We start from the raw sequence: 19,309 nt of genomic DNA, 5'->3' as shown, positions 1-19,309 counted from the left end.
CGCTCAAACACTCCGAAAGCTCTCTGATCAGCCTCCTTTAACGTCCATGCCCCATGGCCGTATAAAGCCACCGGAAGAATCAGAGTAGTATACAGCGCGAGTTTTGTTTTCATTTGCAGACTACGGGACTTAAGCTGGTTACGAAGTCTGTAATAAGCCCTATTTGTAGCTGCAATACGCCTTTTCACCTCGCGGGTAACATCATTATCGCACGTCACTAATGTTCCAAGATACACAAATTCTTCTACCATTTCAAATTTTTCACCATCCAGCACCATTTCGCTACCACCACCACTAATGAACCCACGTTGATTGCCAGCGACCATGTACTTCGTTTTGCTGATATTGAACGTGAGTCCAATCCTCGCTGTCTCCCTCTCAAAAAGCACAAAAGCCTTTTACACGGCACAATCAATCCCGATAATATCGATATCGTCCGCAAATCCCAGGAGCATATGCGATCTTGTGATAATGGTACTGCTTCTTTGCACACCGGCTCTCCTAATCGCTCCCTCGAGCGCTTCATTGAACAGTAGATTCGAGAGTGCATCACCCTGCTTTAATCCATCTAAGGTAACAAATGACGTCGATATTTCAACCGCAACCCTTACACTTGGTTTCGATCCGTCAAACGTTATACGAAGCAGCCGTATCAGTTTCGCCGGAAAACCATGTTCAAGCATAATTTGCCATAATTCATTCCGTTTTACTGAATCGTACGCCGCCTTGAAATCAATAAACAGATGATGTGTCTGCAAGTTGTACTCCCGGAATTTATCAAGGACTTGTATCAAGGTAAACATTTGATCCGTCGTTGATCGGCCCTCACGAAAACCTGCTTGGTGTTCGCCGACGAAGGACTCTTCAAGCGGTCTCAATCTGTTGAACAGAATACGGGACATAATTTTGTACGCCGAATTAAGGAGGGTTGTTCCTCGATAATTGGCGCACTGCAATTCTGCTTTCTTAAAGAGAGGGCAAATGAGGCCGTCCAATCAGCTAGCTGGCATTTCCTCGGCTTCCCATATTTTCGACATAATATGGTGCAGAACTTCATAAAGCTGCTCACTGCCATGTTTGAGAAGTTCAGCCGGGAGCTGGTCCTTCCCCGCAGCCTTATTGTTTTTCAGCTCTTTAACAGCTTTTCTAACCTCATCTAGTGTAGGTGACTCCACAGCTTGTCCATCGTCGCTAATATTTATTCTGTTCACCGATGCACCGTCACTTCCTCTATTCAACAAAGTCTCGAAGTGTTGCTTCCACCTGGCAGCCACTTCGGTTTCATCTGTTAGCAAATTCCCTTGTTGGTCATTGCACATGACGGGAGATGGCGCTGTCTTTCTCCGCACGCCATTGACAGACTCATAAAACCTCCGCATATCGTTCTGCTCAATTTTTTCCTGCGCCTCACTAATAACTTGTTCTTCGTACTCTTTTTTCGGCTACTCTTGCTTCCTTGTACCGATCTCTATTCGATCGGGTACCCGACACCCAGTGTTGGTAAAATCAATCATAAATCTCATTCAACGAGCGCTCCCGTGCGAACGAAATCGTCTGCGATTTTAAAGGAATGCATCACGCTTGAATTTTTCATGCCAAAACGCATCAATTCACTCATTTGCCAAAAAATCATTTTGGTTCAAAAACGCATTTGAAATCAATTTGGGGGCAATTTATTGTTTATACATAAAAGAATGTCTAATATGTAATGCGACAAACGTTAATTCACTGTTTTTAGCGAAGGAGAACAAAAGAAAACCTACGATGATTCAAATGGATGATTCAACTCATCCATGAGTTTTTAGATGCTGAGTTGGGTGCGTTTCAACTCACGCTTGATTTGAATCATCCATGAGTTTTGAGTTTTTGAGTTTTTACCAACACTGCCGACACCAACATCCGGCTTCTGGCAACGTTCTTTTCGTCTGTCACTCTCTGACACTCCACATCGAACCAACCCGTCCTGGGTCGCCTCTGTGCAGTGCCTATCACTTCTCGTGCTGTTGTGCTCACCGCTCCATGGATCGACTTCCATAGATCGTTGATGTTGTCGCTAACGTTGATTGCACTTATCCGTTCGTCGAGCTTCTGGCGGTACTCAGCCGATACTCCTTCCGCCGACAATCGCTGGATATTGTAACGCATCGTTCGCTGTGATCTTTCGTTCGATACAGATGACCAAGATGAATACACTACTAGGTGTTCCAATCTGCCAAATTCAAGATTCAGATATCTTGGATTTTAGTATGGGAGAGCCAGCCGATTTGTTTATGTTTTGCACCGAAAATGAATTTTTCACCCCCGCCTTCTTCTCGTCTATAAATTGGCCACATTGAAACACCTAGCTGTGTATTCATCTTGCAGTTGACAACCGTGATCGAATTTTACTGATAACGAGGTAATGATTAGAGTCAATGTTTGGACCTCTGAATGTCCGCACATCGATAACATCCGAGAAATGGCGCCCATCCACCAGAACATGGTCTATCTGGTTGCAATTTTCACCATTTGGGTGTCTCCAGGTGTGCTTTCGGATGTTCTTTCGTGCAAAGTAGGTGCTACTGATGGCCATCCCTCTGGCAGCAGCAAAATTTACTAGCCGTAAGCCGTTGTCGTTGGTAGCGGAGTGAAGGCTCTCCCTACCGATTATGGGACGGAAAAAGTCCTCTCTTCCGACCTGAGCGTTAGCGTCTCCGATAACAATTTTCACGTCATGCATTGGGCACTCTCCATAGGCTTTATCAAGACATTTATAAAACGTGTCCTTCACGTCGTCGGATTTATCGTTTGTCGGTGCGTAAACGTTGATTAGGCTGTAATTGAAGAATTTTCCCCGAATCAGACCTCTAAACCGACGTAAAAAAAATTTCTAAAAAAATCGCGTAATTTTTTTTTTTCAAGGTGAACGCCTAAATATCGAAATTTTCGTAAAAGAAATTGGTTAGACCCCGAAACCGACTGTTTACTTACTTGTGGATCCTATACACCTCCGGTGGTGCAAAGCAAGATGAATACACCACTAGGTGTTCCAATCTGCCAAATTCACGATTTAGCCATCTTGGATTTTAGTATGGAAGAGCCAGCCGGTTTGTTTATGTTTTGCACCGAAAATGATTTTTTCACCCCCGCCTTCTTCTCGCCCATAAATTGGGCAGATTGAAACGCCTAGCTGTGTATTTATCTTGGTGTAAAGGGTCGACTTGAAAGATCTCCATCCTGAGCGTTGCCCGGTTATTGCTTTAACCTGTTGCCAGGTTAGATTTTGGTCGACTTCTTTATTTCTTATTGAGGCTTCGCCGCCATGAGCCTCTGGGTCTGCCTCTGCTGCGATGTCCCGCTGGGTTCCAGTCTAATGCTTATTTACAGATCTCGTTTCCGCCCCTACGTAGAGTGTGGCCGACCCAGCCCCACTTCCGATCCCGAATTTCTGTTGCTATCGGCCTCTACCAAATAGAGCCCTAGCTTAATCCATTTTTCTAGCTAGGGCAATAAATTGTGGTAATTAAGGATTCATCGTATTTAGTCCCCGCTACCAATAGCAGTCTCAGAAATAAAACATAATTAATGTTACCTTGCAGACAGTTGAAAGACTCAAATTCCTCTTGTTTGAGGCTAAACTGTATGCAGCGGAAACAACTTTTCAAGCAATTAGTTAAAAAAAACGAGCAATGGGTAATGTTTTCAACATAACCGCGAGTAGACGTAGGACTTGTATAAACGTAACGTATTTACATTTAACTTCTAACTTTTGGATCTATACACTGCCAGAAATATCTATATAAGATATATGTGTCACCGTTATAACTTTTTGCAATAGCTCCACCCTAATATAATTGATATAGAACCACACATAAATTAAATAATTCGAGATCATGTGCTGATAAACATCATGAGTTAAATCTATGGATTTTTGCCTATAAATATGTGTGGTTTTTTAGTAGTGTGGAGTTTGATTATAGGTATTGATATTGGAAACGACAACTTCCATGCTGTGTAGAATTATTAGCAAATTGTTTATTCAAAACTTCTGGAAATAAAACTAATAATTAAATACATAATTAGAATTGCTTTGTTTCTAACTATTAAGCCCTTATTTACTCAAGCAAATGTAGGGCATCTATAGATTTCTTATTGATGATAGTATTTGAAATTTAAAAATTTTATTTATAAAACTTCCAGACTTGGGCAAAATGTGCTATTTTAGGGGAACTGTCCCGTTTTCCAAACAAAGAAATACAGCACCAATTTCGTTGCTTCTTTTTGCTAACATGCGTGCTTACTGCTGAAAAAAATCACAACAATAAGAAACAAATCAAGGAGCAGTAACCCTACTAAAATAGAGGAGGTACTGCTAATACGTCAACGAAAAATTATTTAATGTTTTGATCCCAAACTCTGAGTCTACATCAAGTTTAATAATACAATTTCTCAGAAAATGAAAAACAAAATATAAGATAAAGTTTATTTAAATATTCTTCTGGAAATTATTTTTTACGGACTTTTTTAAATGTTACATGTAAGACAGCGAAATTTTCTAATCTAAAATGGATATTAACACTATTGCTGATTGTGCATCTTTAATTGCTAATGCCTTTTGCAAATAAATGAAAGTAATTATTTTAATCGAATTTTTATTTTTATCAGCGTACTTATTTTTTTGCCTTTCTCGTACAACTAAGTTGTACCGAAAGGCTATCATTTCACTCCAAATTCGAACTTTTGATAGAAGTTCCGGAGACTCATAGTGTTATATACCATTCGACTCAGCTCAATGAACTGAACAAATGTCTGTCTGTCCGTGTGTGCGTGTGTGTGTGTGTATGTGTGTGCGTGTGTGTGTGCACAAAATGCTATAAAAAACATTAGCCAAATTTTCACATAGAAACTCTTAACCGATTTTCTTGCAACAAGTTGCATCCGACAGAGACTAAAACGCTGTTGATCACTATTAAATTTCATAATAATTGCAAATTGCAAAAAATAGATAATATTAAAATAGTGATGAGACATAGTCACATAGAACAATAATGTGTTATGAAAAATGCCTTGCATCTATGAATATTTTATCCGTGGCTTCCCATTAAGAGTTTCATCGTACTATAGAGATGCTCGTGTTGCACGCATTTAGGCGTAAGTATGCTCTTCGTTCAGTTTCATAGTACTATGAAATTGTCCGAAAGTCAAAATTCGAACATAGGAAATTCGAGAAACTTCTAGCAGCGCCATCTGTCGTCTACTAGTGTAAATTTTCTATCATAACATTAGACGGTGTAACTGTTTTGCCTTTCTTGTACATCATCGAGGTGTAAGCGTAAAGGCTACAATCATTACCTTTTTGCGCGAGAAAGGCGCCATCACCGCTAGGTGGATTAATCTGGGTTTTTCTTGGGAATCAGAACTGTTATAGTATAACCATTTTCAATGTACGTGTGGTTCAGTACCAAGCACAACTTAACATAGAGTCATATGACATGACTCATACCCATCCCGGGATCATATGGATTATGAAACCCATCACCTGGATGAGCAGACCAAATCTCTCTAATTTTATTCTTCCTCATCTACCACCGCTGCCCTCGCTGCCACAGCCATCATCGGCCTGTAGCCGTGAACCCCGAGCGATGCGATGGGCGACTGCATCCATCGCAACCGACACCACTGCATCCGACCATCATCAAGCACCGAATGACAAAAAAATGTGCCCACCTCTTTTATGGATATCCGCAGATCCACCCACCGCAGTTCTACCGCTGGTGACTGTATGCTGTCGCTGTGTAGGTAAACACAGCGAACGAATGAACGAACGAAACAAAAAATGTGGGAACAAAAAACACGTCAGTACGCGCTGCTGTCACAAATTGTAATGACTCGCACACGGCAGGCACTGTTTCTTTTACACACAAAGAAAATCTTCCGGTAGACCCGAACATACCGTGACATACCGCATTCTGATGTCCGTGTTAGGAATGCACGGGATTGGTTACATATGAAATTTTGACTGGCTTTGACAAGAATTGAAATTCTCAGTAGTTAATCGTTAATAATCTTAAGTTTCAATAAAATAGGCAAAATGGTGGAGAGTGTCCAAGTCGATTGATATATAATTCTTAAAAATCCATCGAAAGATAAAAACGCTAGAAACGTTCAAAATCTTCCCTTCCAGCGTAACGCTCTCGATTTCCAAAAATCTAAATGACACACAGTATAGTAAAGAAAGACGTAAGTCCTACGTCAAAAACCTCGGTACCCGGTCCTAGGCTGAACTGACTGCTGGGAAAATCGAGTTAGGGGTTTAAATACGTACTAACTCTTCTTGAACTGGTGAACAATGGTAGTGAGAGGAACACACGGAAGTTCTTATTACTGAACAAATTATCTTGCTTGAAATGGTCTTGTAGACAGAGCTAAATCCCGGGTTTTCATTGTTTTACTGGTGATATTCTAGAAGCAAGACAAGGATGTGACTAGGGCTCCGTTGCATGACCAAAAACAGTATCACTGTTCTGTTTTCTCAAGAAAGGGTTGATTTTCGATTGATAAGGGGCGCGCCTTCAATGGGATTGCTCTCTGTGAAGGGTCTAAATAGCGGGACCTTGTCATGGTGCTCTTGAGAAAGCAAAACAACAACTGTATCGAAACCGATACTGCATTGCTTATTAATAGTAATGAAGTAATTCGACATGCACTTAAACACTAAGGATACCGGTAACGCTACAATAGATCTAATAACAGGTCACAGTGGCACACCCGAACAGGAAAAAAAATCTGTTAATGAACACCTGCAGCCGTTGAGTGTTCTCCACTGATACACACCATGTTTCGCTAGCGTATAACAGCACCGATTTCAAGTTAGAGTTGAAAATTCGTATTTTGGTGCGTTCACTTATCTGCCTGTTATTCCAGATATTTCTTAAACTCACAAAGGCAGCCCTTGCTTTCTTGATCCGTGCGCCTATGTCGATATTGGTACCGCCGTCTGACGCCATTTGGCTACCAAGATATTGGAAGCTTTCAACATTCTCCACTGGTTGCAAATCATCTTTTTCTAACTGATGCAAAAATCATATTTTTCTAACTTGTTGCACAAACTTATTTTATTCAACTCATTTAAATTGCATAAAGGTCATTAAAGCACCCATTCAATTAGTGAGAAAAAGTAGACCGTTGTATCACTCAAACACGAACTGTAAACCAGGCATTATGATCAGGAATTGCAAAAAAAAAAGTTTTTCAGATGTGCTGATCACCTGTTGATTGATATGAGTGCCATCGAAAACGCGAGGTGACAGCTAGGAAGGACTTTTAGCCAATTTTGGACTCTATCATGATTGTCCTTTAGACACGATCTTAAGTCAGTTTAAGTTACGGTAAACTAAAATGGTTGTAGGCAGAGCCGTAGCGTGGACTCCCAGCGCCCTTGGCGAAACCTTTACTCAGATGTTAAAAAAAAACGTGCTATGAGCAGGAAGATTTTTTTTTGCGAGGAGGGTCTAATGAAAAATCCTAAAGCCTCTATAACCTGCATATGTTCCAATAGGTAGAAAGTAAGGGTTATTAAAATACCAAAACATTTCTAGAAATCTGATTTAGCCATCGTTACTGAAATCCCTCGATGCATATTCTCATATTCAGCATACCATAATTTCAAATACTTTTTCCCGCTAAAAGCTTTACCAGTTTATAAAGATTACACTGGATCAAATGCGATCGCATAGTTTGTCGGCATAAAATGAGGGAATTTATCTCAAATTCACACAAATTTCTTATCAGTACTTCCGTACATCTATTATTAGATAACGGTTAGAATTTTTAAGTCGCGAACAAAAACTATATGTATTTCTGAAACTTGATTATGCATATGTACAACATGTGATAGATTAAGTTCGGAAAAGGTATTGAAGGGTAACCGCCCCTTCGGTGGGCTTTGATCCCACGACCCCAGTTCGCATGGCAGGTGCTTTCCCTACTAAGCTACGAAGGACCTCCGTCGTCCACCGCAGCGTAGCGGGTACTGATGAAACCAAATTCCCAGCACCAGGTACCAGCCGATCTCTCGCAATACATTTCCAGAACTAACTCTCTCATATGTATTTTTGTACACATGCCAACCAAGTAGGATGAATATTTAGTATTGTCCGGCTCCTACACACTTGCTTCATCAGCAACGGCGCTTAATGAAGTAGGGTTGTGTGAGGTTGTGTGAGTTGGTCGTCAGATCTCGACCCGACCACATAAGCGAAGAGAGATATATGTATTTGATTTATGCTTCGCCTTTGGCTTAATGAAGTCTTTATCTGGGGGTCCTTCCCCAGAAGCTTGTTTCATACTCCTTTCCATTTGCATTTCCTGTTCCTTCCTTTTCCATCCACTTTCTTTTCCATCAAGTAAATAATGAAAAATACATTCCTAAATTAGGGGAGCATGCCGACGTTTTGATATATTGAAATGATATTGAAATGTTATGAAATTATGAATGTTATGGAGTTTCCAGAAAGGGACTAGCCTATACCCCAAGCTGCTGGTCTGACCAACGGCAGCTTCCGGGGTGGGCGCGAAATGCCTCCTTTCTCCCAAGTCCCAAGGACTTCATTCTTTACACTTTACCTTTATGGTTTATCAGCGGTATGGGCGGTGTTGCAAATGGCAACAAACCAGAGAAGGGAGTCTCTTCCGCAATTATAAAACTCGATATCAGGACTGTAGAGCTTTATAATTTTCCTTAAATCGTTCAATGGGTTGTACAAATTAGCATGTACATACAATCGTGGTGCTATATCTTAAGTTTTGGTGACATTTAATCTGCATGTTGCATGCAAGTTCGTATGTTTTCTTTTCTAGTTGTAGATAGATATAAGTGTATGCGATAAATTCAGGAAATGATCTGAAATTATCTCGATATACATATAGGTTTACCAAATATTTTTGGGTTTTGCTACACATATTGAAAATGTAATTACTTACGTTTAGTAAACCTTCGCTGGTTATTTCTTTTAGTTGTTTAGGAGACTTATTGTCTGCGATCAAGGCTGTAAATATAATGATTTAGCACTTCTGGCATATTCAATTGATTTTAAGGCTTACCACTCGTTAGCTAACAATACTTTTGGTTAGCTAATTTTCTAATTCACCTCTGGCTATTTTAGGGTCTTAATTCAAGATTAATCATATTATTCCAGGGTACCTAAGGTAATTAGGTGGATACTCACTACAATAGATATACTTAATTAGATATACTTTAGGTCAAACTAATAATTATAGTATTTAATCTTTCTCAATAGTTCTGTTCACACCACGTTTAATTTCAATAACAACTTTTGGCCTCTACTCACCGCTCATCGATGACAATTCTACCTGACATTCATCAAAAACGGTCATTCAGATCCCCACTCGGAAATTTGTTCTAGACATCTCCGCGATATCTCTGAGACAAAAAGTTGAGTCTCCTAGATATTTTTCTTCGATGTCTAGAACCTGTCACACCTCAAATCCGCCTCAAATGCAACAACCGTTTACACCGGTGTCTACCTCAAATTTTAGACGAGCAAACCGTTTGAACCGGAAAGGCTTTGACATATCGGTTCTCTTAGATAACGTAGAGATATCTAATAGACAAAAGTATCACATGTCTTCTAGATTTTTGCTAGATATGGTGTAGATGTGGGTACCTAGTGATTCTTCTTCTTCTTTCTATTCTTTTATATTTTTCATGATTTGTTTTAGGTTATTTTGGGAAACATTTATAAATGTATACTATAGTATATATTTTTTATTTCCATTTGAATATTATATAAAACAATTTATAATATAAATAATTATGTGAAAGAATAACTGGTCGACTCGCTGGAATCGACGACTGGCAGAAGATGGAATCGGCAGCATTGTGGGGTGATTGACATCTTATCAAAAGATTGGCCATCCAAACGGCCTCTGCTTCCCGGTCCTGAGATTGGAGAAGCGGCCAATTTAAAAAGGAATCCTGTGCAAAAGAAAGGAAGGGAATTCTGTTACAATCTTTACTGAACTTCAAAAGGAATCTATACTAAATATATTCCAAAAATCTATGAGGAATCCTTTCCGAAATTCAAATGGCATTTACTCGGCTACCGTCACAATTTCATTAGGAATGCCGGCCAAATGTCGGAATGAATATCTGAATTAACTGGGTTCCAGAGAAAATGTCGGCTTGATTACAAAAGGAATACTTACTGGAATTCAGTCGCTATTTCTTGTTAAATACAATCGATGATTCTTTGTGATGTCATTAGCCAGTTGCCAGACGGTCCATCTCGCCTCGAAATCATTTTTACCATGAACATTACTGAACAAGAATATGCCTGGCGTCGTAAACCCGAAACCGCGTCATCGTTTCCGCAAAAGGCGAACCACCAGCCAACCGGCGCCGCTAAAAAACAAAGAAATAGAATTCTAGTGAAAAAATATACATGAAGTAAAATACATACTTACAAACTCCGAATCAGGCGAATCAGGAGTACGACTCGGTCAGAACGGTCAGGGCTGCTTGATACCGAGGGCTTGGGGAATTTTTGTCACGACCGGACCAAAGGGCAGTCAACTGGACTGGTGAAAAAACATGGCGAAGCCGCGAGGGTGACGAGAAAAGCGCGCATGTTTTGACAGTTGCACCGCTTCGTTTGCTTGGCAGTATGGGTGAACCGCTGAGCACACACGCTAAAAAGGGATTGGTTCGAGCACAATATAAATTTGAGGCATGGCTAGGATGGTTTGCATCTTATCCAGGTAGATTCCTGTTCTCTTTTAGACATCCTTCCATGCGGGTCTACGCTGTCTTACGAGGGGTATTGCTGGACAGTTGAGATGCGTGCCGCACGAATGGGGTAGGCAACACTCCCCCCAGGTATGTTAACCTAATGGTTGACTTGCTCTCCGTCGCGTCGCACGTCCAGAACGGCCAATTTAGTCACAGGTCTCTCGTAGACCCCGTTGGCTGTTCGCACAGTAGCTGACCTAATACGACCGTCTTTGCCAGTGTTCACCCCGATGATTTTCCCTTTTGGCCAACAGTTTCGTGGTAGATTGGGATCCACGATAATTACGATGTCCTCTAGTGCAATCGGCTTACAATCTACGTACCATCTTGTTCTGCGAGTAATCTCAGGTAGATATTCGGATAGCCAGCGTTTCCAAAAACGAGATGCTAAAGCTTGCGACATTCGCCAATTTTGCTTCAGGAGAGCTCCGTTGTCATCCAGTGGTACTAGTGGTTTCATACCGTTTGATAACCCCAGTAAGAAGTGGTTGGGTGTAAGAGCAGGGGAGTCGTTGTCGTCTATGGGGACATGAGTAAGTGGGCGTGAATTTAACGTGTTTTCCACCTCGGTGAGCATATTTCTCAAAACTTCCTCTGAAGGCGTTCTCGTTGTGCATATAGTCATCAAGTTTCTTTTTAAGCTTCGGATAAGGCGTTCCCAACTGCCACCCATATGGGGTGCCAGGGGGGATTAAATGTCCAGCTTGTGTCTGCATTTACAATTTCCTTCAGAACTCGTTCTTGGTCCATTTTTAACTGCAACTCGCCGAGAAGACGACTGGCCCCAATAAAATTTGTACCACGATCACTACGAATGGTTCTAGGAACTCCTCGACGTGCAATGAAGTTTCTTAAGGCGATTAAGCAAGAGTCAGTGCTTAATGAGTTTGCTAGCTCAACATGAATGGCTCGTGTCGCCAGGCAGATAATGATCATACCCCACCGCTTTGCTTTTCTTCTTCCGATTTCTACATCCATGGGACCAAAAAAGTCGACTCCTATGTGTGTGAAAGGGCGTGAAAAAGCTGCTAATCTCTCTGGCGGAAGATCTGCCATTAAGGGTGGCTGTGGAACTGCTGAGTTGTTCATACATTGTTGGCAGCTTCTTCGTATGGTCCTGTACAGACTACGTAGGCGGGAAATGACGTACTTCTGGCGGAGTTCGTTTATAACGGCTTCGTGGTTCTGGTGGTTGAACTTCTTGTGATAGTGGGTGATCATCAGTGTGGTTACGTGGTGGTTGGTTGGTAGGATTACTGGTTTTTTAGTATCTTCAGTAATATATTGACAGGCTGATAGTCGACTACGCATGCGCATAACTCCGAGATCATCGGTCCATGGTGACAGCTTGAATACACGACTACTTTTTGGGAGCGGATTTGATTGTGTCGCTTCAGGTGTTTTGTTCAAAAGTCTTACTTCTTCTGCATAACCTTCTCGCTGAGCCTGGCGAAAGAGAAGTCCCTCAGCAAAACGTAACTCTTGCATGGTCAACGGTCCAGTAGTCGTAGATTGTTTGTTCACTCGTTATCGGCAATTTGTTACAAATCGATTAATGAAGGCGGTGACGTTGTTAAGCCTTTTCCAACTCGAGAAATTCGACACATCGATCAAAGGATCATGTATGGCGTGATGAAGGAATAAAATAGACCCCATCTCGCGGTCCTTAGCCTCTTACCCAGCAACTCCTATCCCTACCTCCCCGCGGTGCTGGCCGGGATACGAGCAACCTTAGGGAAGATCGGGTAACCAACCCCGGTGGGAACTATGGTCGTATGCTGACAGGGAAGGGGGGTTTGCTCTTCTCGGAGGTGCAAATCTTATTGAGCGTCTGTTCTCCATGTCAGGATCGGCTCACAACAGCGTCTGTTCTCCATGTTAGGGGCGGCTGATCATCGTCCGAGTGCCAGCGAGGGACTCTAAGTGAAACTGTGCACCATGGTCCACCGGAAATAAGGAGGAATGGTCCTCCGGAAATTTAGGGGTTTGGTGTCGGGCCCTGCAAGCCAGCCTTTAAAAATCTTAAGCAACGAACAATCAACAAGAGAGTACGGACCGGAACCATCGGCGAAGACCACTGCGACGAAAAGGGACTAGCGATTGGAAACTCGGTTCGTGGAACTGCAAATCTCTCAACTTCATCGGGAGCACACGCATACTCGCCGATGTGCTCAAGGACCGTGGATTCGGCATCGTAGCGCTGCAGGAGGTTTGTTGGAAGGGATCAATGGTGCGAACGTTTAGAGGTAATCATACCATCTACCAGAGCTGCGGCAACACACATGAGCTGGGAACAGCTTTCATAGTGATGGGCGATATGCAAAGGCGCGTGATCGGGTGGTGGCCGATCAATGAAAGAATGTGCAGGTTGAGGATCAAAGGCCGGTTCTTCAACTTCAGCATAATCAACGTCCATAGCCCACACTCCGGAAGCACTGATGATGATAAGGACGCATTCTACGCGCAGCTGGAACGTGAGTACGACAGCTGCCCAAGCCACGACGTCAAAATCATCATAGGAGATTTGAACGCTCAGGTTGGCCAAGAGGAGGAGTTTAGACCGACTATTGGAAAGTTCAGCGCTCACCGACTGACGAACGAAAACGGCCTACGACTAATTGATTTCGCCGCCTCCAAGAATATGGCCATTCGTAGCACCTACTTCCAACACAGCCTCCCGTATCGGTACACCTGGAGATCACCACTGCAGACAGAATCACAAATCGACCACGTTCTGATTGATGGACGGCACTTCTCCGACATTATCGACGTCAGGACATATCGTGGCGCTAACATCGACTCTGACCACTATCTGGTGATGGTTAAACTGCGCCCAAAACTATCCGTCATCAACAATGTTCGGTACCGACGACCGCCGCGGTACGACCTAGAGCGACTGAAGCAACCTGATGTCGCCACTGCATACGCGCAGCATCTCGAGGCAGCGTTGCCGGAAGAGGTGAGCTCGATGGGGCCCCTCTTGAGGACTGCTGGAGTACAGTTAAAGCAGCCATTAACGACGCAGCGGAGAACAACGTCGGGTATATGGGTCGAAGTCGACGGAACGATTGGTTCGACGAAGAGTGCAGACAGATTCTGGAGGAGAAGGACGCAGCGCGGGCGGTCGCGCTGCAGCAAGGTACCCGGCAGAATGTGGAACGTTATAGACGGAAGCGGAGACAGCAGACCCGCCTTTTTCAGGAGAAGAAACGCCGCCTGGAAGAAGCGGAGTGCGAGGAGATGGAACAGCTGTGCCGTTCTCAAGATACACGCAAGTTCTATCAGAAGCTCAACGCATCCCGCAAAGGCTTCGTGCCGCGAGCCGAAATGTGCCGGGATAAGGATGGGAGCATCTTGACGGACGAACGTGTGGTGATCGAAAGGTGGAAGCAGCACTACGAGGAACATCTGAATGGCGCTGAGAGTACAGGCAGTGAAAGTTTAGGCAGCGGAGGAGATGACTACGTCAGTTCAGTGGACGATGGAAGCCAACCAGCCCCCACCTTGAGGGAAGTTAAGGATGCCATTCAACAGCTAAAGACCAATAAAGCAGCTGGTAAGGATGGTATCGGAGCTGAGCTCATCAAGATGGGCCCGGAAAAGCTGGCCACTTGCCTGCACAAACTGATAGTCAGAATCTGGGAAACCGAACAGCTACCGGAGGAGTGGAAGGAAGGGGTTATATGCCCCATCTACAAGAAAGGCGACAAACTGGAGTGTGAGAACTTTCGAGCGATCACCATCCTTAATGCCGCCTACAAAGTGATATCCCAGATCATCTTCCGTCGTCTGTCACCATTAGTGAACGAGTTCGTGGGAAGTTATCAAGCCGGCTTCGTTGACGGCCGCTCGACAACGGACCAGATCTTTACTGTACGGCAAATCCTTCAAAAATGCCGTGAATACCAGGTCCCAACGCACCATCTGTTCGTTGATTTCAAGGCGGCATACGATAGTATAGACCGCGTAGAGCTATGGAAAATTATGGACGAGAACAGCTTCCCTGGGAAGCTTACCAGACTGATCAAAGCAACGGTGGATGGTGTGCAAAACTGTGTGAAGATTTCGGGCGAACACTCCAGTTCGTTCGAATCGCGCCGGGGACTAAGACAAGGTGATGGACTTTCGTGCCTGTTGTTCAACATTGCGCTAGAAGGTGTCATGCGGAGAGCCGGGTGTAACAGCCGGGGTCCGATTTTCAACAGATCCAGTCAATTTATTTGCTTCGCGGATGACATGGACAGTGTCGGCCGAACATTTGCAAAGGTGGCAGAACTGTACACCCGCCTGAAACGTGAAGCAACAAAAGTTGGACTGGTGGTGAATGCGTCAAAGACAAAGTACATGCTTGTGGGCGGAACCGAGCGCGACAGGGCCCGCCTGGGAAGCAGTGTTACGATAGACGGGATACCTTCGAGGTGGTCGAGGAATTCGTCTACCTCGGATCCTTGCTAACGGCTGACAACAACGTTAGTCGTGAAATACGAAGGCGCATCATCTGTGGAAGTCGGGCCTACTACGGGCTCCAGAAGAAACTGCGGTCGAAAAAGATTCGCCACCGCACCAAATGTGTCATGTACAAGACGTTAATAAGACCGGTAGTCCTCTACGGACATGAAACATGGACAATGCTCGAGGAGGACTTGCAAGCACTCGGAGTATTCGAGAGACGGTGCTTAGGACCATCTTTGGCGGTGTGCAAGAAGACGGTGTGTGGCGGCGAAGAATGAACCATGAGCTCGCCCAACTCTACGGCGAACCCAGTATCCAGAAGGTAGCTAAAGCCGGAAGGGTACGATGGGCAGGACATGTTGCAAGAATGCCGGACAGCAACCCTGCAAAGATGGTGTTCGCTTCCGATCCGGCAGGTACGAGACGGCGTGGAGCGCAGCGAGCGAGATGGGCAGACCAGGTGCAGAACGACTTGGCGAGCGTGGGGCGTATCCGAGGATGGAGAGATGCGGCCTCGAACCGTGCATTGTGGCGTCAAATTGTTGATTCAGTGTTATCTGTTTAGATGTTAACTAAATAAATGAATGAATGGCGTGATGAGTCACAAAACAGGGCCGCAACTCGTTGTCCGTTTGGAGACATTTGGTTTGAGGCACTGGCCAAAACGCTTCACAGTAGTATAAGAAATCCGGCCCTACGAACCACCTCGATTCCGGTGAAAAGTCCGGCTGCGTCTCCCATTTTGTACCATCGTCTGCCACATTTTGTTTCGATGGTACCCAACGCCAGTTTCGAGCCCCAGAGATATCCAAAATTTCGCTTATTCGAAATGCCACAAAGGTTGTATATCGGCGGTGATCAGATTGTATCCAGCTGAGAACGTCGCGAGAATCTGTCCAATAATATCGTAGGTTGATGTGATAGGAAAGAGACTCCATAACGGTTTGAGCCAATCTTGCCCCAATAAGTGCAGCTTGGAGCTCTAATCTCGGTATAGAGTGAAATTTCAGGGGAGCGACTCTCGTTTTTGCTGCCACAAGTGTGCACACAATAACAGTGTTGTGCACGAACCGTAGGTATGTTGCCGCTGCCATACCATTCTCACTGGCATCTACAAAGGTATGTTGTTCTACCGTACATGAATCGGGAATCTCAATGGTCCGGTACCATCGTGAGATTCTAACTTTCTCCACCTTTGGAAGCACTTCGAGCCATTTGTACCATTTATCGAACAACACATCACTTATTTCTTCGTCCCATTGCGTTCCGAATCGCCACACGTCTTGCAACAGGACTTTGAGAAACATGAGAAAATGTGATATGAGTCCTAGGGGGTCGAAGATTGACATCAAAATTTGAAGCATTTGACGTTTCGTAGGGCGACGATCGCCGGTGAGAAGATCTGGGTCGTAGCGGTCCCCTTTTGATTTTATAGACGAATTCGTCTAACTCCGTGCACCACCACATCCCCAATACTTTTTCGGTGGTCATTGGGCTTATTGATAGGTCCAAGCTTTTCTCTGAAATGTTATCTTCATGGAGTGCAGAAACAACTTGGTGAGAGTTGCTCACCCAGTTGCGTATTTCAAATCCACCATCAGAGTGGATCTTGCGAATATCTCGAGCAAGTTGGATTGCACGTTCCGGTGAATCTGTACTGTACATCGCATCATCAACGTAATGTCTATTCACAATGACATCTACTGCTTCAGGATATTCAGCGGCGAAGCGTTTGGCATTTATATTTTTAACAAATTGAGCGCTCGCTGGAGAGCAGCTGGCCCCAAACGTCATGACGTTCATGATGTATACTTCCGGTTCACCATTTTCACCCTTCCAGAAGAAACTTTGGCATTGTTGATCCTCTCCCCTTATGAGAATCTGGTGAAACATTTCTCTGATGTCCCCGGTAACACCCACGGCATGCTCGCGGAACTTTAAAAGCATAATTAATAATGAGCACATCTGATCCGGACCAGTCAGAAGTGACGAGTTCAGAGAAACGCCAAAGTAAGTCGCTGCTCCGTCCCATACAATTCGGACTTTTCCTGGCTTGTTTCGATTGAAGACAGGAAAAATAGGCAGATACCAGGTTCTCGGGTAGTGCATGCTCAACTCTTCGTTCGATAGTTTGCGAATGTAATTCCTGGACAAATATTCTTCCATTTTCTTCTGCAAAGTGGCCGCCAGTTCAGGGTCCTTCTGCATCCGTTTTTCAAGACAAAAATACCGGCATAGGGCCATCTCTTTGTTATCGGGTAATCGAGTAACGTCGTATCGCCAAAGTAATCCGGTCTCGTACTGCCTACCATTGAATTTTGTTAGATTTTGAAGAAGGGATACTGCTGTCTGGTCTTCATTTGAAAGAAGCTCTGTTCCAGACTTATTTACTCCGATGCTGTCCAAACTAAAATAGTCTTTCACTGCTTGATGCAATTGGGCATCTGGATCCGTATCATTTTCGGAAATGTGAAACGAGAACTCAACAATGTTGGTTGGTTCCCTATGGTGGCATCCCCCATAAACTGTCCACCCTAAGCGAGTCTTGACTGCAATGGGCTCGTCCAGGTTTCCTTCCCTGCTTTTCAATGCCAGACTAACTGCAACGTGTTTCGAGCCAATTAGGATTTGAGGACGAATGTTGGCATAGGATTCTATAGGCAGTTTCCGACAATGTGGATATCGATTGGCCATTTCCACCATGTTGAGAAATTGGTACGGCAACAATAGCTCCTTGACCGTACGTACTCCACTTAGATTGTACTCCTTTGCGTTACTAAACGTTCCGGCGATCTGTAGATTCACTACTTTGGAATTCTTTTCACATCGTTCAGTCCCACCGGTCCATCGCAGACAAAGTGGGTTCACGGGTCCGGAAATATTGAGCTTATTAGCCAATTCTTCATCCAATAGGGTCATTCCCGATCCTTCATCTAGAAACGCGTAAGTCTGAACAGACACACGCTCACCGTGTAGAACGACCGGCAGGTATCTGAACAGAACGGTATCGGTAGCTGACTGGTGAGTATTACATCCTTGCTTATGATCCCCTTGAGATGTAGGCTCTTTGGTTGTAGTATCTGGTATCGATTGCTGGAACCTTTTATCGTTGTGTAGAAGTTCGTGGTGATAGTAAGAACATCCGTCCTTACCACATGGTTTTGCATTACACTTCCCGTCGTGTCATCGGAGGCATGAACGGCAAAGACTGAATTCTCGCACGGCTGCCCATTTAGAGTCACGTGATAACAGCAGAAATTTTTTACAGATGGCAGCTGACTTACAACTTCTTTTGCATAGCGGGCACTTTTGAAAATCAATGGATGAATGCTCCGAAGACTCTTCGTTGTCTGCTGGTTGGCTGTGGAGAAACATGTTTTCCTTTCTCGTCGCACGGAATTCGTTTCTTGGAAGTTTGTACTCCTGAATCACTGAAGGGATAGCAAGTGTGCTGGCAGCTTCAGCAAGTGTGTAGAGCCAGTTTCCAAAAGTCGCCATGTTGACTCTTGGTACTGTCTGCCGGTAGCGGGCCCAATCCAGGCGGATCGCGGGCGGTAATTTCCCAATCAATTGGTGAAGAAGCGATACGTTATACATATAATCGTCCAGTCCACATCCATCGACGGTTGCACAGAAGTTTTGTACATTTACCGCCAAGTCGACTAAACCTTCGAGTTTGTCCTCCTTCACCGGTGGAATCACATTTATTTTCGCGATCAACGAGTGGATAATTGCCTCAGGTTGTCCGAATAACAGTCTGAGAGTATCCATCACACCAGGCACATTGGATGGGTGCATAAGCCTACTCTTAACTGCGTCGTAAGCCTTCCCTTTTAAACTTTTCTGCAGTCGTATAACGTTTTCCTCATTCGAATATCCGCACATAGTTGTGGAGCTGTTGAACATTGAAATAAAGATAGGCCAGTCCTCGGGACTGCCCCCGAATGTAGGTAGATCTTTTGGTACTGCTTGCCTAGCTGCCAATTGGCTTCTCGTGAGCGAACAAGGGTCTTCATCGATTGATGTCTGACATGCTAACTGCTGTTGACTTGAGGAATACCGGTTGTT

General features: G+C 44.0%; 1 protein-coding gene and 1 long non-coding RNA gene across 3 annotated transcripts in view; one reads left to right on the top strand and one right to left on the bottom strand.

The window, feature by feature from the left end:
* LOC134212278 (uncharacterized) overlaps positions 1 to 19,309 on the top strand; it is a 60,794-nt gene that overhangs the window by 35,389 nt on the left and 6,096 nt on the right. The window lies entirely within an intron of this gene.
* Positions 9,564 to 10,788, bottom strand: LOC134216388 (uncharacterized). The gene is made up of 3 exons (XR_009980644.1): positions 10,465 to 10,788; positions 10,207 to 10,402; positions 9,564 to 9,976 (listed from the first exon to the last, which is right to left on the bottom strand). It is a non-coding gene; the product is annotated as an uncharacterized LOC134216388 (long non-coding RNA).

This window comes from Armigeres subalbatus, chromosome 2 (assembly GCF_024139115.2).
Source record: "Armigeres subalbatus isolate Guangzhou_Male chromosome 2, GZ_Asu_2, whole genome shotgun sequence".
NCBI classification, from domain to species: Eukaryota; Metazoa; Arthropoda; class Insecta; order Diptera; family Culicidae; genus Armigeres; species Armigeres subalbatus.
The sequence above is the reverse complement of the archived record's forward strand: the minus strand, read 5'-3'. Positions and strand labels throughout refer to the sequence as shown.